The sequence below is a fragment of the Eptatretus burgeri genome, chromosome 13 (genome assembly GCF_056783735.1).
Source record: "Eptatretus burgeri isolate ZD-2024b chromosome 13, Ebu_testis_v1, whole genome shotgun sequence".
NCBI lineage: Eukaryota > Metazoa > Chordata > Myxini > Myxiniformes > Myxinidae > Eptatretus > Eptatretus burgeri.
In genome coordinates this window covers 64511176-64537913 of record NC_140973.1, presented here as the reverse complement: position 1 = coordinate 64537913, position 26738 = coordinate 64511176, and the positions used below count along the sequence as shown (strand labels likewise).

Sequence of the window (26738 nt, the reverse complement as noted above, 5' to 3'; positions counted from 1 at the left end):
CAAAACAAAACGTCGGTTGATATTTTGAGTCCTGGGACGCACGCACATACACACACCATTATCCATTAAGGAAAAGGCTTCAACAGATGACAGTAAGAAGTTTGAGCAATCCCTCAATAGTGTAAAGGGAAGAAGAAAGATTATTCAGACACTAAAAACACAGGAGACACAAACAGAAGCTTAATAAAGAGCCAAAAACTTATTTTAAAAGACAGATTTTACCCAGACAATGGAGTTGTGTGGAACAGACATTCTTGCCTCGAGCAGAGAAAACAATGTGCGAGTGGATAATGTGACGAGGCGACATTAATTTTCAAAATTGGGAATCTCATCAGCATTTCTGGCTTCCCCGTTGAAAACTGAGAGCAAAGACGCCATTTATGGTGAACCACTCATGGCCAACAGAAAATTGAGCTATCCCCGGGAGCACAAGCAGAACTGCATGAAGTTTTCCCCTGGTGGGCCGAGTAAGAATATTTTCTTCAACTTCACATTTTTCAATTTTGGGGTGCCCATCATAAACGATGCACATTGCTGGAGTATCTTTCCCATCTTGAAGAAGCCTTACAAACCAGATGGGATGGCTAATAGTTATGTGCTCCCTTTGCATCGTAGTAAAAGTACAGCAATTTTGCAACGTGCTTCGGATGTTGAGTCAAACAGAAACATCGTGCTGTGGGTATGTGACGCATTTGACTCTTGTTCATTAGGCATACATTTTGCAATGCCCTGCCGATGAAGCATCGGGGTCACAGTATGTAGTCAGATCCCCTTCTATCGGGAATCAAACTCAGACTGGACAACTCATAAGGTGAGTACTCTAACCTCTGAGCTATGTTGTCAGCCACCAAAGCAAAACATTCGACCAGATTTCCAAACAAAATGTTGGGTTTTTTTTTTACTTAATACTCGTACAGTCTGCAATTACTGAAATAAGACGTGATAAACAACCCCTTACGTGCAATTCTGGCATATTTATGGGATCTTACCCCAGGCTGTAAATTATAATGATGAATAATGCAAAGATGTGTCTCACCAATTGCTCGCACTAACTTATTTGGTGTGATCCGGTCAGGCCTTTCAAAATCCAATGCGTTACCTTATTATTCTTCATGTATAGTCATCTACGAATGTGGATTTACGAGCCGAGGCTTATGGCACGACTGAAAAGATAAAGAGAGGCAGCTGGTCAAAATACCATACCTCTGGCTATAGACAAACCGCATAACCGCCGTCGTGGAAAAAAATATCAACATCTAAGCACGAGTTTCTTTCCCGTTTTCTGAAGAACATGAAGGAAGAGGTAGATAGATTGTCGGTGTTGATAAAAAGGGACGAGGTTTGAGAAATTGTTCTCTCCTAATGCAATGAATGAATACATGAAACTGAAATATTAAGTCCAAATCCCAAGTTTTATACAATGTCATTGCAATTCATGTACATTTGTACAATGAGGGCTCCTAATGTCCTTGTCCCACATCGAATATATCATATGTACAAACTCCTCCATGAACCTTAGTCACCGTCAAAAAATTTTTTTTTCTTTTCCCCAAGTGGAGAGGTTGGAAGAAAAATGTAGAACCAATGCCATCAGATAATTTATGATGCACTGCTTTTAAAATATGTGGGTGACCAGATGGCTTATAAACCCATTGGTCTGAGATATTTAATAGGGGTAGCGGGTTGAGGGGCCGTGTGGATGAGGAGGGGGCTGGGGAGAGATTGTTAAAGAGCAATGAAAATGGCACGGGTCCAATTCCAATGTCTGCTTAGACAATCAAAACTTTAGAAGTGCATCAGGAAGACTCCTTAGAGAGGTTACCCTCCACTATATTATAACTCGGGAGTTCATAGAACACGTTACGCCACGCAGTGTCCGGTGTATCCTATTTTTTTTTTTTTTTTAAGATTTGTAAAAGATTGTTTAAAATTTTTTTCCAGCTTAGCGCTATTGAAGCAGTCTTACGCAGCAGTCTTACACATCACCCTTATACACACCTCATTTAACATGTCCAAGTACTGCTAAACAAAAGGGTTTTTAAAGTGCAATGGAGGCGATTTGTATTCTCCAGTGTTCAAGTATATAATTCAATTAAAATAAAACAAAGATCGTAAAACAGCGTATAAATTAATTAATTCCTGAATTTACTGCCATTTACGCAGTGTATATTATACCACCCTATCCATCCATCCATCCATGCATTGGGACCATACTCTGTGCAAAGCATTGGTGCTGCCTAAGCAGTCTCCTTGGACATTGGGCACAACCCTGGATGGGTCGCCACTCTGACGCAGGATACCAGCAAGCTGGCACTCATTTTGCCGACCTCGGAAGGATGATAGGCAGAGTCAACGCCACCTGGTATTAATTCAACAGCCAAGCGGGATTTGAACTTCGGACCCTATGATCCCAAGCCCACCACTCTAGCTATAAAGCCAACACCAGGCATTTTGCTTTGCATGTATGGGGTAAAAACCTTTTTGTGGAGATTTTCAAGCTCAGTGGATTGTACATTCAAAAGCAAAATAAGTTATTGGCGGGGAGGGGGGGGGGAACGCTTACCAAATCATCCACCTGTATCTCTATTTGTGAAATGAGTTACGAGTGACTAAGAGATGGTGAATCGCATTGTTAGTTGGTGTATTGTATTCAGTGCGTTGCTTGGGCTTATTGTTTGTTATATAGGAATTTGGAATGGTTGCTGAGGATAGTCAAGGAATGTAAATGTAGAGTAGAACAAAAATGTGTTTATACTGTATATTGAAGTTCGATTTGACAACTTGTGGAAAGATGGTGGGTGTTTGGGGAAGTTCTAACTGATTCTGGGTATGTCCAGAGGGCTCTATTTTGCGGTGACGAGCAGTTTCTGGCTCCCATCTGATTATTATAGAACTGTCTTGTATTTACGAGTGGTTTACTTGGTGGAGGGACTTTCGGCAATGTTCGTGAACGGAATATACAAGTGAACAATGAAGCTGAGGGGAGCTAAGTGAGAGAGGGGGGAAGAAGAGTGAGTCACCATTTGCTTTGCCGAGTACAGTGCCTTGCCGGAGTGTTCGTATTTTATCTTATAAATAAATGCAAGTTTGTACTACTTCGGACATTGGTCAAAGAACGTTGGGTTTTGTGACACTATTACGAGTGCAAAGGTGGGTGGGGAACTTCCTGACACACTACATGGTGTCAGTTAAAATCCAGCTAAGGGCAGAAATATTAATAATTTGCATTCTCAGCTTCTGGGAACTGAGCTCATTTCATAATACCAAATCATTTGCAGGTTGTCAGTTTAAAAAAAACAGCTGCTTTATTTATAGTATGCAGGAGGGGGTAATGCGTAGGCATCTTCTTGCCTTGTCTACACTTAAAATGTGATGAAAATCCACAACGTTGTTGATTTAATGCCCTTAGGGCATCTAGAATGGCCAATAAAATACCAAGCATGAAAAAGCCAAGCCACCTAAATATCTTCCAAACAAAATATAAAACTTACTTGTTTTGCTCTGCACAGCTTTGTTAGATGATGTTATCTGTCAAATTCCATGCTGTTTTCAACTTGCAATTGCCATATTTTTCAACATGCAAAACAACATTTCTGCCCCCCCCCCCACCCAGGAACCTCCACCTGCACTCTTAGCACATCCTATTTTGCCTGGTTTGTTCACCTTGCATTGCTATATATGTACATGTCAGAAGATCTGCAACTTAGGATTCATATTTGTAAAAGGTAGCACACTCAGTGATAAAATAATGAATTCTATATTAAAGGCTGACATTTCAAGAACAAGCTAGTTCTCTTCCTCAGAGACGTTGAGTGGTGTGGTGGTGACACCATGTTAAGTTCTGTTGGGGACGGTTTGTGTCATGGATTGGTCCAAGTCCTCACCAATCACAAGGCTCCCTGAATCCAAATTATTCTGCCGCTTTTGTTGGGGTTGTAATTGATTGCGTCATGCTTTGTAAGTAGGATGCAAGTTGATGTGTCAGTTGATGGAGTTTTCACAGGAGAGGAGAGAGAGAGAGAGAGAGAGAGAGAGAGAGAGAGAGAGAGAGAGAGAGAGAGAGAGAGAGAGAGAGAGAGAGAGAGAGAGAGAGAGAGAGAGAGAGAGAGAGAAAGAGAGAGAAAGAGAGAGAAAGAGAGAGAAAGAGAGAGAAAGAGAGAGAAAGAGAGAGAGAGAGACCAAGAGACCATCCCACTGCTCTTAACACCTCTGAGGAAGAGAACTAGGATGTTCTCGAAACATCAGGCTTTAATCCTAGTCAGGTACCACCTCACGTGAAACCTCAAACGCCCCCGAAGTGTCGTGTCAAGGGCAGCAGAAAGGAAGAAAGAAAAAACAAAATGGTGTGCAGCAAGTGCAATAAGCCATTTTGTAGTCACCATTCCTTTGTGATGTGCTGGAACTGTAAATAGAAGAGTGACAGAACCTGACATGTGAAGTGTCTGTGGCATTGGTATATAATTCATGTAGCTATATATATTACTAAAACTCTCATCTTGTATGTATGTATGTATGTATGTATGTATGTATGTATGTATGTATGTATGTCTTCTTCTTCTTCTTTCGGCTGATCCCGTGAGGGGTCACCACAGCGGATCATCCGTATGATCCGCATAGTGATTTGGCACATGTTTTACGCCAGATGCCCTTCCTGACGCAACCCTGGTCGCCTCTTACGACACAGGGATATGGTACACCTATTTTAACCAGGGTATACACCGGCCCAGTACACTGGTACTCATTTCGCCGACCTCGGAAGGATGACAGGCTGAGTCAACCCCCTGGTGTATTAATTCAGTGGCCCAACGGGGCTTGAACTCAGGACCTTTTGGATCCTAAGCCGCTGCCCTAACCACTGCGCCAACACACCAGGCTTATGTATGTATGTATGTATGTATGTATGTATGTATGTATGTATGTATGTTCCCAAAATACAGCCAAAAACGGTACATGATAGCGCAAAAAATTTAGGGCCACCTTACTCACCATTCGCCTGCGGTGTGCAGCATCAAGTTTCGTTCAAATCGGGCGACGAAAAAAATTCTTTAAAAATCAATTCCCGATTCAGTCAAGTACTCTTCGGGAGTATTTGATCAATGCAAACAACCGCAGCGGTATAGTTCACTGGAGCTATCTATTTTTTTTTCTTGAAATGATTTTTTCCCATCAACCGCTGTCACAACGGGAACCCAACGGGTTCACATGTAGTCTAGTACCTCATACAATTCATGTAAAATTTGTGTGTTTTCCATAGTTTCAAGTATTTTTTATGTGCCATTTTTCACCTAAAACATTTTCCTCAAATTCAACGACCTGACCTGAATAAACCACAGGCCCTATTAAGCTGCTTCTTTTTCCCTAAGTTGTCTCTGCTGTATATGAATTTGCTTGGAATTTCACAATAAGATTCTTCGACAGAAAATGTGAAAGACAGGTAACTTTGTTTTGTCCATGATTTTTCCAAAACGAAATTTTACAAACACAGTACCATGGGAAAAAAAAAATTGATGTTTGAGATATGAAAAACCTGCAGAAAAGGGTAATCTAGAAGATGGCATCCATCAGGTGTCTAAAATGTTTGTTTGTTATTTTTAAAGGTTTTTTTGACAAGGGGTGGTGCACACCCCAGTCCACCTAATTAAACTGGCTTTCAGGGGTACAAAAATCTAAGGTTAATGAAGAATTTATTATTTTACTGCTCAGTGTGCTACCTTTTACATACATATATATATATATATATATATATATATATATATATATATATATATATATATATATATATATATATATATATTTGTGGATTCTCGCCCATTCGGCGTGCGGGCGACCGCCTTTAGCGAAATTGCAGCCACGCTCGCCCACGGAATGAGCAACCTAGTCGCAGCTTTTCGGATCAACGCCAAAACCCAGCTTCGGTTGTTGTTAACCACACCATAAACCAGCCAACTCTTCTGTCCACGCGCGACAGGGTTGAACGCCGAATTGTCGATGTACCTAATTATTCACGCAGACAGAAATGCCGGGGATTTACACCTCAACGGAGCCTGCACGAAAACAAGCTGCTTTAAGCAGCTCGTTCCGTTTGCGATTGCCGAGCGGTTTTATATCGCCAAACCCCGTCGGACCAGATGTACGTTTTATCGGCTATTAATCAGCCAGCAATTTATTCCGAATGTAATTATGGCAGTCAATGGCAGGAAAGGACGCAACGAGCAGGTGACATTTCAACAATGGAGACATTTATTTTCACATGTATGCAATGAATGGTGGGATGGGACATGACACGAGCAAAAACCTACAACCGATATCGATGTATTACGTAATGCACTTACAATTCTACTTACGGACAAGGCACCACAGACTTCCATGCAAAAACCCCAGAAAAGAAAGCTAGAACTGGGCCCGTAAGCCTTTTATGTTCCTCGGAGCTGGGATGACCGAAGGAGCTCCGCGAGGCCGTGCTGGTTACCTTTGTCGCCTTTGAGGTGACTCGATGGGCCTTTTGGTCGGCGACCCTCCGTACAGTATGTCTCGGTTGTCAAAGCGGCAGCTGTTGTAACCGTGGCTTGCTTGGTCCAGGGCCGAGCAGCACGGCCTGGTTGATCGGGCTTTGTCGACGACGCTTCAGAGGAGCGAACGAGCTTTGCTCTTTTAGAATTGATGCTCTTTAAGAGCTCGCTCACTCCTCAGCGTCACTCGACCGACTCGGGGTTCAATCGCCCAGACCGTTATGTAGCTGGCTGGTGACTCCTCTCCGGCTGGTGACCTCTCTCCGGCTGGCGACTTCACTGCTGACTCCAACGGCCAACAACTTGGTGACTTGACTGACTCCAATGACGGACGAACTCCACCTCCACCAACCAACTTTGTCTCGGCGTCGAAACACACCTTTTTATAGCCCCGAGGGGAGGGGTCGCTCTGGGCTCCATCGTCCAAAATCAGCGCCCTCCCTTCTTTCACCCTTGAACTTTCACCCCCGGCTGACTCCGCCCCTTTCATCATTTTGATCCGTTTTGCAAGTCATGCGCGGCCGTGTTTGAAATCACTTTGCCGCTGCGAGGATGCCATCGTGTTCGTTTGTGGAGATGTTGTTTGTTGGGGATGTTGTTGTTGGTGAAAAGATGGCGGCGCCGTGGAGATGCTGGTGAGGAGATGTCGGCGGTTGTTGAGATGTTGTTGTTTGTGATGATGGTGAGGAGAAGTTCGTTTGGTTGTGGAGATTGGTGTTTGAGAAGATGTTGACGGTTGTGGAGAAGGTGGTGAGGAGATGTTGGCGGTTGTGGAGAAGGTGGTGAGGAGATGATTGTTTAAAATAAAGATAGAAAAGAATAACACTACCTGAAGATTCACAGCCCGGCACACGAATAATTCCCGTTATACATCGGTGGGGAAATCAAACCTGGACACACACTTGTCGACATAACTGATCTTTGGGGAACCTGAATGGTGTTCTTTGAATTTTCATAACCGTATCAACATATATATATATATATATATATATATATATATATATATATATATATATATATATATATATATATATATATATATATATATATACATATACATATACATATACATATATATATTAGGGTGTTTCATTTTTTCTGAAGTGCAATAATTATATCAGCACAGGTTTGCCTTTGAACCTTTCCTATAAAAAGTGCTTCATGCAAAATCTTAGCGAAATGGGACCGTGTTAACAGGTCACACACTTTTGAATGGTATGTTGACGTTTTTAGCAGCGTCTCGCGTAGCGAACGCTGCTCATAGAGAGCTCGGCGTTGTTCATCTTCTTCTTGTTCTTCTTTTTGTGAAGACAAAACCTTAATCTCTTGGCCTCAGCTCTTGTATAGACAAGATCCGGATCTCCTTAAATACTGAGCACATGTACGGTGCCTTTTGACAGCGTCTATCATGAACTTTTAAATATTGTTACGAATTTGGAATTCAATTGCACACAACATACAGGTTCCCTTAGTCAGCTATGTCGATAATTGCATATCGATATGTCGATAGCAATACCGATATGTCGATATGTCGATAGCAGATACCGTTCTTCAGCTGCTGGACACGTATCAGATTGCTGACAAGATCATCGGTCTCTCATTTGATACGACTGCGTCCAACAGTGGCATGATTAGCGGAGTCTGCACCATAATTTAACAGTCCCTTGGAAGACCTCTTCTTTGGCTGGCATGCCGACATCACATTCACGAGGTGGTACTGAAGAACACCTATGAACTCCTCTTCGGCTCTCCCCCAGGTCCCGACATTCCCCTCTTAAAACGATTCCGAGGAAAATGGGACGTCTTGGACAAGACATCTGCCGGTACCCTCAGCGACGAACAACCCCTGGATGAGTGGAGCGAATCACAAAGGCTGAAGATGAAAGACTTCCTCAGGAGAGTCATCCATGATGCAGCCCACCCAACAGAGGACTATCTCGAACTCCTTCAGCTCTCTCTTCTCTACCTCGGAGGATGGAGCGGAGATCTGCCTCGATTTAGGGCCCCTGGAGTCTACCATCAGGCGAGATGGATGGCAAAGGCTATTTATATCCTGAAGATTGCCCTGTTTTTGCAACAACTGGAGCTGACGAGTTCGGAAAAACGCGGAGTCCGACGACTGGCCCGTTTCGTCAGTCTCATTTACGTCAGATTCTGGCATGAGGCAGCTGTCCCAAACTGTGCACCGAAGAATGACCTGGAGTTCTTGGCGATTCTCCAGGTGTTTGTGGATAGAGAACTCGGGTCAACGGCAGAGAAGGCCCTCCAAAGGCACCTCTGGTACCTCTCAGAGCAAGGAGTGGCCCTAGCCTTCTTCGACGAACGAGTGTCTCCCGATGACCGGTCGGCCATCGTCAATAACCTAAGCCGTCCAGCAACCTCGAAAGCACTCAAGAGACTTGAAAAGAAGAACTTCACTCTCCCTGACGGTCTTTCCAAATTGGTAACAGGGCGAACACTAGAGGCCATTGGGATCTTTGCTGGGAGGATGGTCACTACCCATAACGTGGAAGATCTTTTGCAAGATCCACGAACTCGAGCCACCGTCCGAGGCCTGCAGGTCACCAATGATGCAGCAGAGAGAGGAGTGGCACTGATACAAAAACTCCAAGCCCAAACCGAAGACGAGCAGCAGAAGCAGTTCCTCCTCAAAGTTGTTCATCATAACCGCAAGACCGTCAAGAGAACAAAGGCTGGAGTGACTGCTAAGTTCCCTCCTGCTCCTTGAGCCCAACGATTTGATTGCCCTGCTCTACTTGCATAATTGTTCTACATTTCTTTTTCATACATTTTTTTGTTAATTTTCAGTTCAATAAAGATTCGTTGCAATTTTTTGTCTTCCCCTCCATTTGATTTTTTCGAAGTTTCACTTGAAATGTGGAATCTTGTCCAACTGTGGGACCAGTAAATATTGACGAATCAAACCAAATATTTGCCTAAAATATTTATGGGTCATAAGAAACAAGGGGACACCCCTTCTGACAATTGTCAACAAATTTCATTTTTTTACCACCATGAGTGAAACACCCTAATATATATATATATATATATATATATATATATATATATATATATATATATATATATATATATTGTTGCGTACCCGGGGTCGGGGGCGAAGACCACGAGGGGTGAGCTACCTCAGGTTCCCACCAGACTCTCCGAAATCACAAGCTATCGCACACGAATAACGTTGTGACGCGCGAGTCACTAATCGACTGAGAACGCCAATAACTCGACCACGTGACTTAAGGCCCTCCGTCTAATGAACACCGTTTACCTAAAGGTCACGTGATCTGATTACCAGAGGACACGCCCTCGCTCAAACCGGATCGGAGCTCTTGACTCAACATAGGGCATGCTCCCTGAGCCGGCACCTGGACCCTGAGCGTGTTCCGAGTGCAGTCTGAATGTCAAATAGCAACGGACTTTCGCCGCCACCCGTGGGCACCCTCATGAGCCAGAATGCACACCTGGGCCCCGAACCAAACTCCCAGATCGCCCTTCCTGCGACCCCTCTTCGTTACCCCTGGTCTTGTCGTGGTCTGGTGACTGGATGAGGGATGTATCAATCCCGCATGCTCACCCGGGATGTCCCCGGTGAGATGCGGTCGAGCTATAAATGTCTGTTGCTTGATCAAGCATCGCGCAGTGCCGAGGACAATCCGAGTCATGCGGTGTTCCTCAAAATAGAGTGGCGAATTGTCGCGATGCAGAGGTACGAGCGGGTGTGGGAATATTTTTCCCATGTGCGGGATGCGTTTGTGGTTGAAGTGGTGAGATTTGGTGAGCAAGGTGCGAAGTAAGGTGAGGTGCCAGTTGGGAATTGGCCCGCAGATTTGAACGAAATAATGGCGCGCGGTGCGCGGGTGGTATAAAGTGTAGTGTGTAGATGTGGTGGATCTGAGCCACGGGAGGTATTGTGGTGTGCTTATTATCAATTGCCTATTGAATGGCATGTGTGCTTGCATGCTTATTTTGTACTGTGGCTAAAAGGAAAGGGTTGGAATAGAAATAAGAATATGAATTAGAGATAGTTACTAGACCTAACTACGAGACCCACGCAACGATTCATACTGTCTTATCAAAATGATTCTGCATAGAATAACAGTGAAGATGGAAACAAAATAATGTCTGAAATCCATTTTCTACTGGTCATACTATAAATACTGCCCGGAGACGAACACCTCCCAGAAACGTCCGGACATAAACCCCACCCGAACGTGTCTGGAAGAAAGCCGTCCGGAGACAAACCCCGTCCGGACATAAACACCGCCCAGAGCCGTTCGGAGACAAACATCACCCGGACACGTCCGGAGCCAAGCTGTGTGGAGACAAACACCGCACAGACACGTCCGGAGACAAACACCGCCCGGACGTAAGCTGACCAGAGACAAACACCACGCAGATGCATCCAGAGACAAACACTGTACGGAGATAAACAACGGCCGGATAGGTCCGGAGACAAACTCCTTCCGGACACATCCAAAGACAAACTCCTTCCGGAAACGTCCCAACAACGGGAGACAAAGTCCGTCCGGACACGTCGGGAGACAAAGCCCGTCCGGACACGTCGGGAGACAAACAACACCAAGACATAATCACTGCCTGGACACGTCCAGAGAGAGGAGAGAGAGAAGTGTGGGAGGATGCTTCTCTGTATTAGGCGGCAGTAGAGCGAGGCTCGGACAGACAGACAGACAGACAGACAGACAGACAGAGAGAGAGAGAGAGAGAGAGAGAGAGAGAGAGAGAGAGAGAGAGAGAGAGAGAGAGAGAGAGAGAGAGAGAGAGAGAGAGAGAGAGAGAGAGAGAGAGGTGAGTGGGTGGAGGGGAGTTCGCAGAGAGAAAATGTTATGCTTTATCAACACACACACACATACACACACACACACACACACACACATACACACATACACACACACACACACACACACACACACACACACACACACACACACACACACACACACACACACACCTCGTGCTTGGCCAATATCGGCAAATGTTCAGGAAGTGATTTCCAACCACAGTACATATTGTATACAACCCAAAACTTTGAGCAGCTTTCACCCTTGTTTTGGGGGAATTTCAATAAACAAATTATAAAATTGCATTGTAGACGTTTCAGGGAGATGTGCATAAACATTAATCTTTATAAATTGCTGCCAAGCGTCATGTGATGGGTGGAAAAAAATTTGGCTCTGTCATTTAGAAAACATGTTCATACAGCAAACGGCTCGGAAATCGGGTGTTATCAACTATATTTTGCTTTGAAACCCACAAAGGGAAACATTTAACCTTTGTAAATCATGTACCTCTACCTTCTAAGAACTGCTGACTGTACATCCCTTTCAGGGCATGAACTGCACCTCCATTGACTGTGGAACAATCGACAAGTGGCTTAAGCACTCAAGCAAGCACTCCAATTTTGGAGCAAGCAAGTTGGCCATCTGTGGCTGCATACCATATATAGGATCCCTTTAACTTCAAAGGCATCTTCACCGCACTGCAGTAGTTAAAGAAATTCAATGAATAGGTTCAAATAATGACTTTATCCACAAAAGAGTTGCTGTTTAACGTAAAGCAAACCTGGAGACATTGCAAAGTTTAATCGTCAATGAAATAAATATTGCAGATAAATCTGCCATGTTGCCTGCTCATCTGTGCACGCGTCACATTGGTTCATGGTCCGCGCAAACATTTGAACTCTATTTTAAAACGTCCATTTTTCACCAGATTTGGTTTGATTCCCTGTAGAGCACCACGCAAATCCTTCAAAAATATAGACTCAGATCTGGCAGACGCTAAGGATAGGCAGTCCCTTTGGGGGACAGGGCGTGGGGCCGAGAAGTGAATGCATTAAATCATACAGTTCAATGAAGCTGGTTAACTTCGGCACGTTTCTAAATTTTTTGATCACTCAGTATAATTCTCCAAACAGGAGAAAAAGATAAGTTTAATGCTTTGGAAATTTTACATTTTCTTGTGTATATGGAGAAGGAGGGAACATAGACTTGCTTGCCTAAGGGCAATTTTCAGAATAAGGGACACGTCACGGTAAAGACATGGCCAATCGGTTTCTATGGTAACAGGTTCTGCAAGGTTGTTGAAAGTTGTGACAATACGTAAAACAACATTTCCATTCATCAGGGAAAGTATGTTTTTGCTGGAAAAACTAAAAATATTTCTTTGGGAGAAAGATTTTTGTCCCAAATGTCCGTACCGTTACCCTGTCAAAGTAAAATATGCGTTTTTGTAAATCACCTATGAAAGGCATTTAGGCATAACAGTCTGGTAGCTGGTGTTTACTATGACCAGTAATGTGTATACTTCAAACACTAGTACGTGCCCGTAAAAATAAATAAATTAATTAATAATAATAATAAATAAATAAACCACACAGGCCGTTTCTTCACTCTCATGTGCCCGTACGTGCGTGTCCCGAAAGTTCGATATTATTCGCAATTCCGATTATTCGCAATTTATTTTTAATACCCAATTATTCAATTAGCGCCAACGTATTTTACCTTTTCGCAATGTCGTGGCAAGGAAAAACAAAAAGAGAAGAGAAGAGAGAGAAAAAATTTACTTCCTGGTTCGGAGCATACCAGCACTCTGATGTTCCCGAAATTTATACACCGTCTAATATGAAAACGATCATAACTTGGGCCATTGTGTTATCTATAAATACGCATAAGAAATCGAGAAATTATTAGAATACACGAAGTCATCACTCTCTGGAAGCCCGTACGTTGTAACACGTAATGGGGAACGTGGCTGTGCTTCCCTTCCCCATCGGCCACGCCCACGCAACAACGTGTCCTGCCATTGGTTGGTAAATAAATGGCCATAACTTGGGAAGCACTTGTCCGATTAATATCAAACCTTGAAAAGGCACATCCTCAGGTCCCCAGCAATATACCTGGCAAGTTTCAATTAGATCGGACCAGAGGTTGTCGAGAAACAGCGGTCACACACACAGACACACACAGAGAGATTGCTGGAATTATAGATAGATTATGGTGACTCGTAGTTACTGGTGCAATGGTTTTGATGTAACATCTAAATTTATGCATGTCCACGGGTAAGCTATACTCTGTCTTTACCGTTACCACCGTCTTTGAACGTGCTGCAGGCAGTTCCCAGAATTTTTTATAGATGTCGTTGGTGTGTCATAACATGTGCTTTCACTAGCAGCAGCCATATTGCAAAGAATGACCACTCAACGTCTGTCGAAGTTCCTGAAATATCTTCGGTAAGTTCAGCAGCCAAGAATGTCTCACAAATTACTTGTCTTTACCGTGGTCATCTATAGGTACTCTACAATACGTAGGAATAGCTAGGATTGTTTACTCTTGTGCTATATCAGCTGTATTGAGTAAAATAAGTACATTTTGTGTGCAGGTGAATGTCCGATCCGACACCAGGATCCCGAATGTGTCTTTACCGTTACCAAATCGAGGTCACGGTAAAGACAAGCATTTTACGGTAAAAACAATACTGATAAAAAGCCAATGTAATGAGATGACACATAGTGCATGAATGTACACATGAAGCTGGCAACAGATGATCTGTCACACAGGATGCTACTCTCAGTTTCACACACACGTATATAGGCCTAGGCGTTCGCTATTGTGTATTTTCAATACCCGTCAGTATAAGATTTTAACGCGCAAGTTTTAGAAGTTTTCTATAAAAGGCTTCCGTATTAAAAATGCTTGCAGAAAATAATGTTCCAGAAGCCCTCATCGACATTTTAAAAATTCTCACATGGAAATGCATTGAATAATTTGATGAAAATTCTTATTCTATTTTGCAGGTTATGGCTCTAACAAAAGAGGAGTGTCGGAGACGGAAAACAGCCACAATGAGAGCACTCAGGGCACTAACAGCTTTGTCAAATTATATTTCCAAATAAAATTTTGGTTGAAGTATCGAATTGTGCTCGTTTCAGGGTGAATGCTGCGACCGGGTATTGCAGGGGCGGATCCAGGATTTGGCGGGGGTGGCGGGAAAAAGGGCAAGACCAAGAATAAAATCAACACTGATTTTATATCCATATGATGAATATAAAATCAGTGTTGATTTTATTCGTGCCATCATTCTTGATAACATCCATGGGAACATTTTTAGATGGCCGAAGTGGGAAAAGGCACTTATAACCCTGATCGATCGAGAAAAGTAGGTGTCTCAAAATCTGCCCTGAACCAGCGGCGGCCAGAAACTAAAAACATAGGCAATGAGTTGTCAGGGATTCTAGAGAGCCGAGAAAGTGACGCGACACCCTCTCCTGCCCTGAGATCAGCAGCCTGGTATATCACTAGTAGATTTGAGGGTCACGGTAAAGACTGTCTTTACCGTTACCACTAATAGAAAACTGCTGTATAACAATATGTAAAAAGTAAATGGGTGTATCGACTTAGTTATGACTCGTTATTTCTTTAAATCATCAGATTTCACTCCAGATTTCGACACTTATTTAGTCCAGACGATATCTGATCCTCAAGCCAAAATCATATTTCGATGATATACTTTTTAAAATTAGTCCATGAGAGTATATCGTGGAGAATTGCATCATATAATGAATGAAATCGCTCCAAGCTCCTAATTTGAAAAGTATAGCACTTACAAAAGCGATGTACAAAACAATTCATAACCATGATGAACAGGCATTCAATAAGATATGAGGAAAGTGAAAAAAAACATCGTTAAGAAATCATTACTGCCTGTTCCAAATCAGGGCATGGTTGAGCAGGCCAAAAAACATGGTGGCTTCAGACCCCAGTGAGGTTACCTAGGCTACACCGAAATACCCCAAAGAGAGTGGTGACTGAGGATGTACCTGATAAAGGACTTAATTAAATAAGGCCATTAATTATCTTCAAAATGGGTGTTTTAAATAATCCAAACACCCAATTTTCACTCTCGCACTTCCTTGGAGTTTTCTTTGTGTGCATGCGAAGTTTCAGGGTGCGAGGTTTCATTAGTTATTGAGGAGACACACTGACACACACACACACACACACACTTATTAGTGTTGATATATATATATATATATATATATATATATATATATATATATATATATATATATATATATATATATATATATATATATATATATACACACAAATTTATATGATAAAGAAAGACCCACATACATCTCACCTGTGAATGGAGGGAATAACCAATTAAACCAAGGTGGCTAGGATTATATTGATAAATCGACTCCTCCCATGCTCTTCTCGCCGAAGAAACTGCATAACACAACCAAGAAAGGCTACCAAGGTCACGGTAAAGACTGTCTTTGAACAAGACCTAGATATATTACATTAGGTGCATCAATATCTATTACGACCCTTTGCCGTTTCAAACCCTTCCCAGAGTTCTTCCACAGCTGTAAAGGCATTCACAAGTTGTACATACATGAGAATCCCAATGCTAAATACCCCCTCAGACACCGGAACAGTGATATCACTTATTGGTGAATCATCAGCGACAGCGAAGACAGAAACATGCACGACAGAGGCTCCCAAGCATGGACCACATGCAATGCCAATAGCAGTTAACAAAAAAAATATCAAGACCCAATTATGTCTTTTATCCATAATTGGAGGCTTACCCAGAAAAATCTTCCTCAAGGCAAAAAAAGCACTTGCAGTTGCTCAGTTTATGCAAAAGAAGAAAATCAAGTCAGCAGATGATAGAGCAGGCCAGGACATTAACATCTCGTCCAGCACTAAATTGTAAAGCTCTTTATAACCACTGACTCACGGATCATATAAATGTTTAGTACTTTCTGTTTAGTACCACCCAAAGATGCTGAGGAGAAAGGGGGGGGGGGGTTGGAGACACTCTAGATTGGTAAATGAAGCTTGCTTGGACCACCCTCTTGGAACAGTTAAGGGAAGAGGTTCAGAGAGACAGAATTTAGGATTTTGGAAACTGAACTTATGCATTGCATCAGCGTTTTGTTTACCCAGTTTATTCAGTTGTTTGTTTTCTCATCTATTAAAAGCGTGGAAAATTCCTATATACTGTATTGCACTGTGTTTATCGTCTGTTCAAGAAGTGAACCCAGATCAGACATGGAATCACCATCTCTCTTGCAGCCTATTGTGTAAATTGGTACCAATCTAAGTTCAATCAATGGATCAAAAAGGGAAGATGCTAACTTAACATGCTGATAACTTGAATTGGCTCTGTTGTTAACAATGAACAATGCGGGAGCAGCTATAATATAACAATTAGTTGGTTTTCCACTTTTGTTTTAAAGTTCCAGAGCCAACCCTTAACACTAGTCTTCAACTTAGAATCACAAATTACGACTCTTGACGTTGCCGAGCAACCTGGTTATCACGTAAAGCATAATTGTATTTTACAACTTTTGTTGTATTTACAGTACTTGCATTAAAAATGAGTATAGCTGCAAACTGTTATATTAAGAGGTCATTCTGATCTCTCATTCTTGATTTACTCAAGGTAATTAGATGCTTGCAGAATGCAACCACAATCCACTTAAATGGAAGCTTCATATATTTGGTCATGATGCACGTAGGGTACATCCCAACTTGTGCTTGTAGTCTGCAGGCATGCCCCACAACTATATATATATATATATATATATATATATATATATATATATATATATATATATATATATATATATATATATATATATATATATATATATATATATATATATATATATATATATATATATATATATATATATATATATATATATATATATATATATATATATATATATATATATACATACACACACATACACACACATCTTCTTCTTCTTCTTCCTCCGGCTGCTCCCGTTAGGGGTCGCCACAGCGGATCATCCGTATGATCTGCATGGTGATTTGGCACATGTTTTACGCCAGATGCCCTTCCTGACGCAACCCTGGTCGCCTCTTACGATACAGGGATATGGTACACCTATTTTAACTGGGGTATACACCGGCCCAGTATACTGGTACTCATTTCGCCGACCTCGGAAGGATGACAGGCTGAGTCAACCCCCTGGTGTATTAATTCAGTGGCCCAACGGGGCTTGAACTCAGGACCTTTTGGATCCCAAGCCACTGCCCTAACCACTGCGCCAACACCAGGCTCCGGTCACTCAAGTGAACCTGATATCCTATTCATTCAATTTGACGTCAACAGTGCTCACAGAGTTATAGTTTGCAACTTTCCCTTTTACTTTTAACTTTTACAGACTCAATTCATTCGTCATAATTAGATTCCTTGAGATAGAAATTGATTTTACATGGGTATATCCACCTGAAGTTCCAAAATCAGCCGCAATTATAATTTTGGCATGTTTTTTTGTTGTTGGAAATCACTTATAACATGTAGAAATGCAAAAAAAGAAAAATCGAAATTTAGTTGAAAAAAAATTTGCAAAATCTTTTTTTTTCTCTAACAATTTGTTTTTTTTGGGGGGGGGTGGGTTGGAAATCACTTAAAACATTTAGAAATGCAAAAAAAAAAGAAATCGAAATTTTGTTGAAATAAAAGTTGCAGAAAATTTTTTCCCTATAACAATTTTTTTTTGGGGGGGGGGGGGGTTGGAAATCACTTAAAACAAGTAGAAATGTATATGTATGTATGTATATATATATATATATATATATATATATATATATATATATATATATATATATATATATGTATATGTATAGTAGACTAGGCGTAAGTCGTCACCATCGGGACCGAGAAAAAAGTGACGACTCAGAAATGTGACGACTTACGCGAATGCGAACATTCATGATGACTGTGGGGTGAAGGATGAAGTCGCGCGTGGCCTGGACACATATGTGTGAGAGCCGGCTATTGTACCAAAAGGAAAACACAATCCTCGGGGCATAGGTGGGGGTGAGTTGGTGAGTTGGAACGTGATCAAGCAAAGATGGAATTCATGAATCAGTTTATCAAAAGTAAAGATAATGAACAACTCTGTAAGACAACTCGTATACCATCGGTGATGGTATGGTGACAAATTACATGACACACAGTCATCGTGGTGATGATTACCACTCAATGCCTATGTGTAAGTGAGTGCAGTAATGTACAAAACAAGCCAATACAAAACCATGATCGGACTTCAAGACTAAGCTCGATCGATCCTTTACTTCTTCGCGAAGTAATCCGTTATGTTTGACTGCCTCAAACTCTTGGGCATCTGGTGCATGAGAAAGGATTCAAACCGGTCATTGTATTCCATGATGTTGGCTGGGCAATCCTCCACCGAAAGACAGTATCGGCCGAATCGGCCGAAACCGAATATTTGGCTGAGCCGACATTTGCCGAAACCAGATGATGAGTGTGTCATCGACATCTTCAAAGGACACACATTTCACGCATTTCACACTTCCCACCGGCCTCACGATCTTCTCCACTTGTCCAAATATCTTGCCCTTATTCTTCAAGATATCGTTCAATGTCTGCCGTTTGATGTCGAACTTCTCAGCTATGTCTGTTTTCTTCATCAGTGGATTTTCCTCGCAAAACTGGATAATGTCGTATTTTTCTTGGTAGGTTTTAGTTGTAAGCTTACGCTTAGTCGCCATTGTCCTGCCTGCAGTGCGATCAACGTGTGTACGCAGTTATAAAGCCTATCACTGGCGGTGTAAACCAATGAGCGAGCATCACGATTCCATGAAATCGGGCTTCTCACGAGGCAGCAGTTCCGTGTGACAAGTTAGGAGTGGTAATTTACTTGAGTTTCCATTACATGGGAATGGACAACATCTGACGACTTAGACGAAGTGACGACTTAGAAATGACGACTTACAGAGGGATGACCCTTTATTCAAAGGGATTTAACATGAGATAAATTCGGGACTTTTTGACGCTGCCGACTTCGGCGAAGTGACGAGTTACACGCTGCCGACTTACATCTAGTCTACTGTGTATATATATATATATATATATATATATATATATATATATATATATATATATATATATATATATATATATATATATATATATATATATATATATATATATATATATATATATATATATGTATATATATATATATATGTATATATATATATGTATATATATATATATGTATATATATATATATGTATATATATATATATATATATATATGTATATATATATATATATATATATATATATATATGAGCCTGGTGTTGGCGCAGTGGTTAGGGCAGCGGCTTGGGATCCAAGAGGTCCTGAGTTCAAGCCCCGTTGGGCCACTGAATTAATACACCAGGGGGTTGACTCAGCCTGTCATCCTTCCGAGGTCGGCGAAATGAGTACCAGTATACTGGGCCGGTGTATACCCCGGTTAAAATAGGTGTACCATATCCCTGTGTCGTACGAGGCGACCAGGGTTGCGTCAGGAAGGGCATCCGGCGTAAAACATGTGCCAAATCACTATGCGGATCATAATGGATGATCCGCTGTGGCGACCCCTAACGGGAGCAGCCGAAAGAAGAAGAAGATATATATATATATATATATATATACATATATATATATATATATATATATATATATATATATATATATATATATATTGTATACTACAAACTCGAGTTGGAGGCTTTCCAGAGATCAGTTACCATCCTGAAGAGAAGCATCAGACCAAAAATTTGAGAACAAGAAAACTTCACAACTTGGTCCATGAATCATGACCCCCCCCCCACCCCATTACCAAAATGGAGGTGGATAGTCCAAGACCGCGAAGGATGCCGTTCCACCGCCTGAAACCCGTATATGGAGACAACGACCAATGACACTCACACTCTACCAACGGTCATGAAATAAATCTCTCTCATCACACAGTCATATCCCCTGCATCAAATAGTATCAATAGACAAAACAAAAAGAGAATGATGCAAGTTTACAGTCTCTTCTGTACACCCACAAAAATCTCATGCTCAAGAAGAAAATTAAATAAAAACACCCAAATGTGTCTTGAACCCAAACCACAAAGAGGCAAACAAATATACACAAGAGAAAAAAATAAATAACTTAAATAATTTATCTGTCATCATCAGGCATGGCCAGAGGCATTCACAGAGTTGAAAACGTTGGAGGGAATAGGGTGAGGAGTGAGGAGTGAGGAGTGAGGAGTGAGGGGTGTGAAATCTGAACCCAGATGGTGAAGCATGTGCTTGGGAAGGAGGGTGTGAGTTGAAAGATGGTAAACCCAAAATTACCTCGGGGGGGGGGGGAAATAAATCTTACAAAACCTTGTCCACCAGATGTAGTGAGATACCTTCGTGAAAAAATCGTTACACGGCGGACAAAAGCACAATTTTTTCACCAAAGAACTGCATCAACTTACGAATTAAGAAAAAGTCATGCTCCAAAAAAAAAAAATTGGCTTGCCGGAAGGGTCTTTTATGACGTCATTATGTTTAATTACATAATAATACAAACAAGTTAGGAAAATATGATTACATGACGGTTAGGTTTTAAGTTGTTACAGGTATGTTCTCCAGGTCAAGGAATATGCTGTTAATCATTGCTTGTAATCAAAACTGACCAATTAGGTGTTATGTCATTATGACATCATCTCTGTATGAAAAATCTTGGTGATGATACAATGCAATATTCTCGTGAAACAGATGAGACAAATAATAAAAAGTGTGCTATTACAATATCTATTACACCTCACATTGGAAGTCTGGTATTACCATTAGGATACATAAATATGTGACTAATGTATAACTGTGTGGTCTGTTCAGAAAGCACTTTATAACTGTTTTTTTTTTTTTGTAAAAATTTCATGGCAGTAGCTTTATTTACTTCTTTGCAATGGTGATGGAGGAAAATGTCTTAAATATCACATCATAGCATTTTATGGTGCAATTTTGATACTGACTTAGTTTTATATGGTAAATAATAGGTGATTACGTCATTATGACATCATAAAGCGTCCCTCCCATTATCCATTTGTTTGGAGCATGACTTTTTTTTAGCAGCGTCTCACGTAGCGAACGCTGCTCATAGAGAGCTCGGCGTTGTTCTTCTTCTTCTTCTTCTTCTTCTTCTTCTTAAGACAAAACCTTTATATTAGGACTCGGCTCCGTTGTATACACGATCCGGATCTCCTTAAATACAAAGCACTTGTACACATCCTCGCATTAAGGGTGCCTTTTGAGAGCGTCTATCATGAACTTTTAAATATATTCGGACATTTGCTTTAAAGTTTTGAAAAGTTCACGTTGCTATTTAAACATTATTCCATTTAATATATTGTAATTTCGTAAATACATTATTTATTTCGTAAATACACGATATTTCGTAAATACGAAAAATACACTATGACGGGTCTCGCTATTGGCTCAATCTAGGCACGTGACGAAATATCGGAAGTTGTTGTGGTTTTTTTATTTATTTATTTTTTTAGCCGACAAAACCTTGAGGACGCTGCTCTTGGACACATTTGTCCTTGTTTTTTAATCATAAGTCCCATGCGCAGCTCTGGTGCAAAAATGGCGCTTTTGTCCACCGTGTAACGATCCTTGTACTTTTTGTCGCTAAGGTACGGCACTAATGATTCCAGATGCATGTACTGATCATGAAATCACGAAAATCCTAAATTTCAATGCAAGATAAATACAACGTGGGTAAGGAAACCCTAACCCGAACAACCAACACCAGTCACTACTAGTGGACATAACACAGACGTATTGGACATCAATACAGCAAGCAATCCAGAGCATCACATCGGCACAATGACTGGAGAATAAGGGAGGTTGAAGAAAAGCGGACATTAAAGGCAGACAGAATTTAAAAAAATAATAATAATAAATAAATAAAAAGAGCACGACGGGAGGAAGGATCTGTCGATCGATGTCTGTCGTCGAAATGTGAAAGGATCTGTCGAACTTTATGTCAAAAGCATAACGGCACACACAACCCATTACACAGGTAAATAACTTGCGAAAGACAAGACGGAAGGTTATACAGAGGGCACATTGGGGATAAAAGGACAGAGAGAGGAGAGAACGAAGCGCTTCATAACGGCGACACGCGAAGGAAAAGCCAAAACAAGACACTAGGCCGAAGCACAAGTTTAACAACACCGATTCGTGTTTCCCACTCGCACCAACGAGTCCAGAAAGCGGAACGTCCCGACACATCGGCTTTCCAGCACCCATCAGCCTTGGGAATCCTTACTGTTCGTGTCGGCCGCCAGTTGGTTTTGTTTGCGCTTTTGTTTTCGGTCAAAAGAGCACACGCACCGAACGACGCCGAACCCAGACGAAGCTCTGCACTTACTGCGCATGCGCAGGATTCGGCGTGTGTGGAGGACGACTGTGGGGGGGGGGAGGTATCGCGCGCCGCCGTCCTCGCTTGAGCTCGTCCCAACCAGGTGAAACTGTTATGGAATTGGAAGACGGTACAGTACAGGTGTTCAGGTACAAACAGTATCCGTCAATGGGCAAAAATGAAAGTGCTGTCCTTTTTTTTTTAAAAACATCCCACAGAAAAGAGTTTATAAATCTAAATATAGAAAAACTACATGTTTTGTACAAATCTTACACCGATCTTAAACTTCCGATGACCAGAGTAAAACAAAGGGGGAGAGGAGGTGAGTGTGGAATTAGGTGGGTGTGGGAGGAGGTAGTGGAAGGATGGGTTGTGGGAGTGAGTGTGGGGAGGATGATGGTGTGGAAGAGGGAGGTGTGGGGGAAGGAAGGAGGGAATGGGTGTGGGAGGGAAGAGAGTGGGTGCTGCGAGGGGGGGGGAGTAGGTGTGGGGAAGGGAGATGTCCACCCCTCCCACGGCTGGGAAAATTTTGGAATTTTAACCTTTAACTTGTACATTCTCAGACATTATTTGATGCAAAATTAAAGCAGAATAATGTTTTCCTGATTAACTCAAATTGTTGTTTTCTTCCATGTAACTCTAGAATATATGATTTGGACTTTTAGCGGGGCAACTTAGCTAAATATAGCAGAACAATTGTGCATTTTGTGAGGAAAGCACCAAATTTGGCACACGAGTAGCCTAACATATTATGAACAGATTTGGATATTGAGCCATCTCAAATTCAGCCGCTGATGGCTGTGGCAGCCATTTTCCACTGCCATCAAAAATTTTGAGATGGCCCAATATCCAAATCTGTTCATAATATGATAGGCTACTTGTGTGCCAAATCTGGTGCTTTCCTCACAAAATGCACAATTGTTATGCTAAGTTGCCCTACTATTTACATTATTACAACAGATGTTGGATTAAGTGAAAATATAAACCCAAATTTAAAGATAAACTTGCACTTGTCCATGCCCAACTCTCCAATGCAGACTTAAGATAGATCTATTGGTACTGCAATTATATTACCTCCCTGGGGTGCTTGGGACCGAGCACGAAATAAGATTTGTGCATAAACTGTGCAAGTGACTCATGCATTCGAGCTATGGCCAACGCAGCACAGGCTCAGTTGTCATTCTGTTTGTTTGTGAACAGAATATCTCAAAAAGCTATGGACAGATTCGGACGAAATGATTAGAATTTGGTGAAGATCCTAGAACTTTTTAAGTGATTCTTCACCATTGAGAGTTAGGGCCAAAAAAATCAAGCACATGATCTATAAAAAAAAGTTATGGACAGATACGGACAAAACTTGGTGGACAGTTTGGGTGTGTGATAAGGATGAATCGATTGGATTTTGGCGACGATCCGAATACCGGATACTATTTTTGATTTTTTTTTCATGTAATTCTTCACCATTTCGAGATGGAGCCAAAAACGATACAGTATATAACATGATATTTCAAAAAAATGTGTACGAGTTATGACAAAACTAGGTCGATGAGTTGGTTCGATTTTGGTTCAGGTCCGGATTCAGATCCGACCTAACGGTGGGAAACAAAATGTAAACTGTTCAGCTGCCTGATGCCATCCTAGTTGGTGCAATGTTTTGCTCTGAATAACATCATATCAGTCAAACAATGAGAATCCGACAAACAAACAAGTCAAACAATTAGAAACAATTATCCAACATTTCGCAAGTCAATAACGCTTGTAAATGGGACAGCAATTGTCATTTGCTTCTGCGTTCTTTGAGTAGTAGCTGTCGCCAAACAAACACAAAGACATTACGGATTTGATTTTTTTTTTTCATGCAGCATCGATGGAATTTCTACCCAAAGGCCGAATAAGCCTTGTCACAACATGAGAATCCACCAAAAACTTCGATGAGATATTATTTTTTGAAAAAAGGTATTTTTCGCTACAATTGGCAATAAATTTTATACACTTCCACCAAAATCGGTAGAGTTGACAGGTATACATTCAGTCGAGGATGCTCTAAAAAGTCCAAGATACAGACCTTTTGCTCCACACTCTATTAAAGGAAATATCCCTGAGCCTCTATTATAACTACAAACCACAAAAAGAAAAATGAGCACTTTGCGTTGCACATTGCAAAAAAAGAGAGTATTTACTGCACAACCAGGTAGGTATTTTGACTGATCATATCCCTTATTTTCCTTGTACATTAATATCGTGTTGTGAATGTTCGCGCTTTGCTCCGTACGTGCTTTGAGTGTATCTGTGGGAACGTTTTGAAAGTCCCCAGAGAAAGGATGAATTCCTCCAGTAAGATAAAGCGCTATCAGCTGTTGGGCCCGAAGCTTTTAGTACTCCTTCCTATCGAGTCTCCGCTCCATTTGGCTCGTGTCAACGATATCAAACCTCCAATGGCCACAACAATTGTTTCTATTACATTGGCATGAACTATTCGGATGACATGTAGCGCATTCAAAAGGTAGGTTCTATGAACTTTACATATATGCGTCGATAACACGAACACAGGATACCTACAGGCAATCGTGCCAGTGTGTGTGTGATACGTGTATAATCTTCCATACAAATAAATGTCAGTGTGTGTCAGTCAGTCCGTCCATCCATCTGCTCCATAAATGCAAAACCATGAAACGTAGCAGCCCCAAACTTTGCATTCATACGAAGGGAACTCCAAGGAAGTGCATAAGTGAAAATTAATTGTTTGGGTTGATTTAAACACCCCTTTTGAAGATAATTAACGGCTTTATTCAATTATCCTTTGTCAAGGCATATCCTTGGACACCTCACTGTCCCTCGCTAAGATTTTAATTCGCCATTGGTTTTTGGATTGCTCAACAATGCCTCGACTTGGAACAGGCCGCAACGGTTTCTAAATGATAGTCTTTTTTTAACTTTCCTCACTAATATCATAGAATGCCTGGTCATCATACCTATGAAGTGCTGGATACATTGCAATGCTTATAAACGACCAGCATCCATGGCTTTATTTAATTTCCACACATGCCATAACCTCAAGAATCTCTTAATCTGAGCAGAATTTCAAAAGGTAAACTTCTTAATTAACTTCAGAAGCAGTTCCGACTGCTAAAAAAAAAAAAGTGTCCACTTGTCCAATTTAGACATTGCTTGACATTGCGGGCATCTCCGGGTGCATAGTGTTTATATGACCAAACAGTGATCGACAATTGCTTGCCAAGCCAGCTGTTCCTAATCAACCGTTTTGTTGGAGCACTTGCTTGAGTACTTAAACCACTTGGGGAGCGCTCTGCAAGCTGTTTGGTTGTCGTTTTGCAAGCCATGGCCATACACGGCAAAAGTATTCGCCATGTGACTGAATATATCAATTGACTTGAACAAAGTTCAAACCCTACTTGCCTGCGTTTGGCCCTGCATTGTCGTGTGGTCCCTCGGATGAAGGCTTGCTTACTGAAAATGTGCAATTTTATTTCGAGGTTTCCCCTTTTTGTACGATCTTCTTTCATTCTACGACCTGCCACTTTGACAGAGATAGATACATGTAAAAAAAGTAAACGTTTCGTTTTTAAAAGTTTCTTCAGCTGTTTCATTGGAGTGCTTGCATGGAGTGCTCCTCAAGCTTCAATCTCAACAAGCTTCCATGATGATACCCCGGCATGGTTCTGCATGGGTTACATCTCCGGAGTTAGGAAGGCAAAATATTTTAGATGATTACAATGAGTAAAACAAAATTTCAGTTGTGATTCACCACATCATGGCAGGATAGCTGAGTGGTACGCACGCTCGCTCGAAGTTGTCTAGTCTGAGTTTGAATCCCAAACGAGGTATAAACTGTCATCCCGGTATTTCATAAGTGAAGTGATTCATCAATGTGTGTGCCATCTCTTGAATGGATGTCAAACTGGACGTCACATCTGACAGACTTCCCCC

At 41.4% G+C, this 26738-nt stretch overlaps 1 protein-coding gene and 1 long non-coding RNA gene across 15 annotated transcripts in view; one reads left to right on the top strand and one right to left on the bottom strand.

The window, feature by feature from the left end:
- Window positions 1-22852, bottom strand: part of LOC147014660 (SUMO-specific isopeptidase USPL1-like) — a 212004-nt gene extending 189152 nt beyond the window's left edge. For 13 of the 14 annotated variants that reach the window (XR_015050852.1, XR_015050851.1, XR_015050853.1 and 10 more), the window contains exon 1: window positions 22698-22852. The gene's annotated coding sequence lies outside the window, so the exon portion shown is untranslated. Of the gene's footprint in view, window positions 1-22626 lie in introns of all 14 variants that reach the window. The other variant, XM_085852812.1, reaches the window with a different exon arrangement.
- LOC147014661 (uncharacterized) lies at window positions 13313-14549 on the top strand. The gene is made up of 3 exons (XR_015050850.1): window positions 13313-13767; window positions 13917-14000; window positions 14332-14549. It is a non-coding gene; the product is annotated as an uncharacterized LOC147014661 (long non-coding RNA).
- Window positions 22853-26738: the final 3886 nt, after the last annotated feature.